The following is a 6138-nucleotide window of genomic DNA, read 5'->3' as shown; positions in this document are numbered from 1 at the left end:
TTTTTCCTTATTTGTTCATTTTGAATGCTGGTGCTAAACTTCCAAGTGTCGTGATTTAAAAAGAAATTTTATACCCTTATTTATTTCTAGGATGAGGGGAAGGATAACATTTTTGCTTTCTTATGTCACTCTGTGCAGTGTGAATGATGTTCCTCAAAAATAAAATTTTTAACCTTCAACGGAAAAGCAGTGTAACTGGAATATACTTGCCTGTCTTAGCATGTGCCTTATCTTTCTTTCTCCTACTTCATTCACTTAGGGAGCCCTGGTGGTGCAACAGTTAAGAGCTTGGCTGCTAACCAAAAGGTCCGCAATTTGAATCCACCAACTACTCTTTGGAAACTCTGTGGGACAGTTCTACTCTGTTCGATAGGGTCGCTTTGAGTTGGAATCGACTTGACAGCAATGGGTTGGGTTTACAGGTTTTCATTCACTTGACTAAATGAAGACTAAATTAAAATCCAAATGTAATTTGGATTAGTGCCATTTAATAAATTTAGGCATATGAATTTGAGATAACAGAAAATGGAATCCCTCTTGGAATGTACAGCTGGAGTTTAATAAGTTTATGATCTGAGTTGGGTAGTAGGCACACTTTGTTTCGGTACCCTGTATCTCTTGAGTAATCGTCACTGAAGTGATGAACTTTCAACCCTAGGTTTTCAACACCAGCTGCCTTGTTGTATATACACATGTGTGTCTTTCAGAGGAGCTCTTTCTAACTACCCTACAAATTTCTCCCTTCCCCCAGGGGGCTGATGATATCCTCAAGTTGAGAAACACTGCGGTATATGTCCATGCTACATAGTCACTTCTCGGATGCGATAGGCTTAAATTAGATTACACTGGAGAATCAGAAATTTAAATTGCTCGATCAAGAGACATGGGGTGCTTGGGTCGGTGCACAGAAGAGATTAAAGTGCTTTTGCTCTTCATGGAGTGAATAAATGTATGTAAAAAAATACTTGTTTGACATCTTACAGTAATAAAATTCTTTAAATCTTAGAGCTGACACAGATTGGAGCTTTGGGGAGCTAGCACTTGGTTTGGTGTAAAATCAGTCAAAAAGAGAAAAAATGATCTTAATCACTTAAGAGGAGTGATTTATATATATTATGGCATAAATGTCTTATTTAGTAGGAAAATATCTAGAAAGGAAATGGGCTGGTACTGTAAGTCTCTAAAAAACCAAGTGATCTTGCCAGTGGCCATGGCAAGACTTTGTCAGCTTTTTGATTTTCCCAGGGTGACTGATGAGTCAGTCCCCAAATCACGCCATTTTCGGAATGGACATGGAAAGCTGTAATAGACATTGCATCACTGGAAAAAAAGTCCCTTCCATCAGTTGGAAACGACTTCCTGAGCAATAAAAATATTGGGAATAATCGTGTAGGTATGTTTTACATAATTTTTTTTTTTTTAAGGACACTCCTATTTTCCAGATTGGCTGTATTATTTTATATTCCTACCAACAATGTTTGAGGAATCTAGTTTCTCTACATCCTTGCCATTATTTGATATTGTCAAGATTTTTTTGTTTAGCTGTTCTAATATGCATGTAGTAGTAGTACCTTATTGTGGTTTTAGTTTGCATTTCCCTAATGGCTGATGATGTTGAAAATATTTTCGTGTACTTATAATTGCCATCTGTTATCCTCCTTGATGAAATGTCTGTTTATATCTTTTAGCAATTTTCTAGATGGATGTTTTTTATTTTTACTGTTTTGAGTTTTGAGAGTTCTTTATATAATCTAGATATGATTCCTTCATCAAATATGTGCTTTGCAAATATTGTCTTTGAGTTTGTAGCTTGTGTCTTCATCCTCTTAACAGAGCCTTTTTTAAGAGCAAAAATTTTTAGTTTTGATGATATTCAGTTTATTGATTTTTTTTTTTTGATACATGTGCTTTTACTGTCATGTCTAAGAACTCTCTACCATGTCTACTCTAGATGTGTTTTCTTCTTAATTTTTGTTTAAGATACGAGTTTTAAGTTGAGGTTTAATTTTTTTTTTTTTTGCTGATGGGTGTCCAGTTGTCTTGGCACCATTTGTTGACAAGGTTATCATTACTTACTTTAATTGCTTTTGTACCTTTGCCAAAACATAGTTGGCCATACTTGTGTGGGTCCATTTCTAGGGTGTGCGTTCTGTTCTGTTAGTCTGGTTATCTGTCTCTCCACAATAACACGTTGTCTAGATTACGGTAAATCTTGAAGTCACTTAGAGTGATTCCTCCGACTTTCAAATTTATTTTAGCTACTGTAGTATCTTTAAGGAGACCTGGTGGTGCAGTGGTTCTTGGCTGCTAACCAAAAGGTGTGGTTCTAACCCACCAGCAACACTGTGGGAGAAAGATGTGGCAATCTGCTTGCGTAAAGATTACAGCTTTGGAAACCCTATGGGGGCAGTTCTACTCTTTCCCTCCTATAGGGTCGCTGTGAGAATTGACTTGATGGCAAATGAGTAGTATTTTTGCTGTTTCATATACCTTTTTGAATAAGCCTGTATATTTCTAAAAAAAGAGAAAACTTTCCGGGATTTTGATAGGAGTTGCGTTAACCAGTAGAAGAATTTGGGGAGAATTTGCATCTTTACTATGCTGAGTCTTAGCAAAGAAGGACATTGGTATGTAGTTTCCTCTTTTTGTGCAGACTTCTGGTTTTGGTAACGGTAATGTTGGCCTCGTAAAATAAGTTGGGAACTGTTCCTTCTCTTCTTTTCTGGAGGAGATTATGTGGAAGTACTATTCTTTACACATTTGATAGCATTCTCTGGTGAAACCATTTGAGCCTAGAAATGTCCTCTCTGGGAATTTTTAAACTATGAATTTAGTTTCTTTAGTAGTTACAATACTATTCAAATTAAATATTTCAGATTGTATGAGTTTTGGTAGTTAGTACTCTTCCAGGAATGGCCTATTTCAGTCAAGGTATCAAATGTATGTGTGTGGAGTTGTTCAGTTATCCATTTATTGTGCTTTTTATTTCTGTGGGGCTGGAAGTGGTATCCCCTCTTTCATTTCTGATATTTGGAGTTTGTGCCTTCTCTCTGAATTATTTTAAAATCAGTCTTGCTAGAGATTTGTTGATGTTATTCATTGATTTAAAGAACAAGCCTTTTATCATTGATTTTTATCTGTGGTTTCCTAGTTTTTATTTCATTGATTTCTGTTCTTTGTTATTTCTTTACTTCTACTATCTTTGGGTTTATTTTGTTCTTTTTATGGTTAGATTATTGATTTGAAACTTTTTCTCATATATGATATAAGCATTTAGTGCTATAAATTTTCCTCTCAACAGTGCTTTAGCTGTGCCCCATAAATTTTAATGTTATATTTCCATTTTTATTCAGTTTAATTTTTTTTTTAATTTCTCTTTGATGATGGATTATTTAGAAGCGTGATGTTTCATTTCCAAGTGTTTGGTGATTTTTCTTTCACCTTTCTGGCATTGATTTGTAATTTTTTTTTCCGTTGTGGTCAGAGAGCCCATAGTATATGATTTTAGTTATCTTAAATTTGTTGAGTTTTGTTTTGCTTTCTGGCAAAGGATATGGTCTATTTTGGTGAATGTTCTGTGGGCTCTTGAAAACAATTCTGTTTAGTGGAGTGTTCGATAAATGTCAACTAGATCCTGTTGCTTGATGATATTATTGATATCCTTACACCAATAGAAAGGCCATATAACCAGCTAGGGCTAACAGTCTCTTCTCCATTAACCTGATACCACTGAGTTTTGGGGGAGACAAAGGAAACCTTGGACTGTACACTGACTGAGTTTGTCAAAAGACCTATTGTGAGCCAGGCTGGGTGAAAATAAGGTCATGATGTTAGCATCTCCCGCACTTTGAAACTTGCTTTGTTGGACTCATGTAGCCCTAACCTATTTTAACTCCTTCAGACATTTAAGAAATTGCATGGGGCAAAATGAAAGATTACAAAAATTTTGTGGAAAAAAAAACTAAGAAATATGGTATGATTATTTTATGAATGTCATTTTATCTTCAAAGTTTCTTGCATAAGTGAAAGATAAGTACCAGCATTGTTCTAGACCTTCACCACAATCCTGGCTGGTAGCTTGTGCTGTTGTTTGGAAAATAAGAAAAATGCAGATCCAGGTCAGCCAAATTCATTATGAAGTTCAAGCCCACAGATAGGGAGGCTAGAGAGAGGATAAGCCTAGAAATTGAAGATGTAGGTCCAAAACTCTCGCTATCTTTAACCTCAAGCCATGCCCTCAACATCAAGTTTCCTACGTCTTTGTCTGAAAAAAAAAAAAAAAAAGGAGTTTTATGGATCAATGGTTCTTACCTGGGGGTCAGAGTGAAGTCATTTCAGCAGCATTTCTACTCCCTCAAATCCAGTGTGCCATTGTCTTTGTGTGTGTGACTGTGGTAATTATAGTCACTGGCTGAGGTTTGTAATTTTTATCTGTATATACTGTAGAGGCAAGGTTATTGGAGGCAACAGTTCATATAAAGTGTTGCAACAGCATTGCATGTTGATTACAACTAATGGGAATAGGTAAGGAAAATACTGAATAAGGATCAAACATCTTGCTTACTTTGCTGGCTTAGTGTCTGTTTAGCAAAGTGTAAAATGTGACAACTCTTTAAAGTATTTTGACACATGATGAACAGTAAGACTTTATGTAGGAGAAACAGTTTTAATTATTATTCTTCCTCTTACTTCTAAGTATTGAAAAGATTATACTATTTCACGATGTTGATTTTATAAAATAAACCACATTGATATCATGAATTAATTTAAATAACGCGTGAGCAAATAAAAAAAAATGCATCTTACAAATTATCAACCCCTTCATTTCATGTGATTACCATTCTTTCCTCAGGGAACCACATTTTCCATACACGACCCATTGCCCTCTGACATACAGACCCAGTGAGTGTGTTGTTGTTGCTCTAGTATATCACATTTTAGTACAGCTTACTGTCATATATTTTAAGACTAAAATATAAGCAAATCCTTGTATTTTCTTCCAATTTTACATAAATCTCACTAAGGTAACCTCCTAACTAAGAACCAAACACTATAAATACATTATCTTTTACCATTACTGGAAAATACGCTATTTCCATTTTACTAGTGTGGAAAACAACAGCTCTGAAAAATTACTTAATATGCCTGCATCTCACAGAGTAATTAATGCTACCTGTTGTAACGAACAGCCTTGAATACCAGTGGTTTCACGTAATACATATTTCTTCTTGGACATGCCTGGTTGGGTGACTCTCCTGGGCAACTCTCCTCCTAGTGGCTGCTTAAGAATCAAGTCACCTTCCATGCTGTGGCTCTGTCATCTTTTAATATGTGGTTTCAGCTTGTTCTGGTGTCATTCAGCCAATAGGTAGGGATATGAAAGAGCAATTCGGCCTCAGAACAGAAGTGACATATCACTAATGCTTACATTCCATGGGCAAGAGCTAGTCACAAGGCTGTACCTACAATTAAAGGGGCTGGGAAAGTAGGAACTGTGCCTGCAGAGAAGAAATAGGCTAGGTGACTAGAACCAGTCTCTACCACAATTCCAAAGCACAAACTGTTAAGAGCAGGATCTGGCTTTTAGTCATGGCCTCTCTGACTTTAATACCCATGCTTTTCTCTTTACACTACTTTTTGCAGGGCAAAAAGAGCCTACAAAAGGACTAGCCAGCTCTTCCTGCTTCACTTTGTATGGTGGGCTTATGATGAAACCAGGATCTGGTCCTCACCTTTGTTTATTCATAAACTTTACTTTTTGTCAGCTCACAAAGAGTTGTTTAATAGTATGTTTACAAATATGATTTGTTAGAAATGACATTTTTATACTCTACATTTTAAAACACTCCAAGGGATCTTAAAAGCTTGCAAGCAGCCATCCAAGGCACAACAATTGGTCTCTGTTCACCTGGAGCAACAGAGGAAGAAGGAGAGTCAGGAATAGGAGGAGGTAACGGGTTGTGTGGCTAATTGTCTCCATGAACAGCTGCCTATTTTGCCATGAGACCAAATAACTGGATGATGCCTGGCTACCGTTCCTGAGCATTTTGATCAAAGATCCTATAGAAGAATCCTGATCAAAAGAGGGAAAATGCAGAATGTAATTTCAAATTCTCATGGAATCCAGACATTCTGGAG

This window comes from Elephas maximus, chromosome 4 (genome assembly GCF_024166365.1).
Source record: "Elephas maximus indicus isolate mEleMax1 chromosome 4, mEleMax1 primary haplotype, whole genome shotgun sequence".
In the NCBI taxonomy this organism is placed as follows: domain Eukaryota; kingdom Metazoa; phylum Chordata; class Mammalia; order Proboscidea; family Elephantidae; genus Elephas; species Elephas maximus.
Note: the sequence above shows the minus strand (reverse complement) of the source record.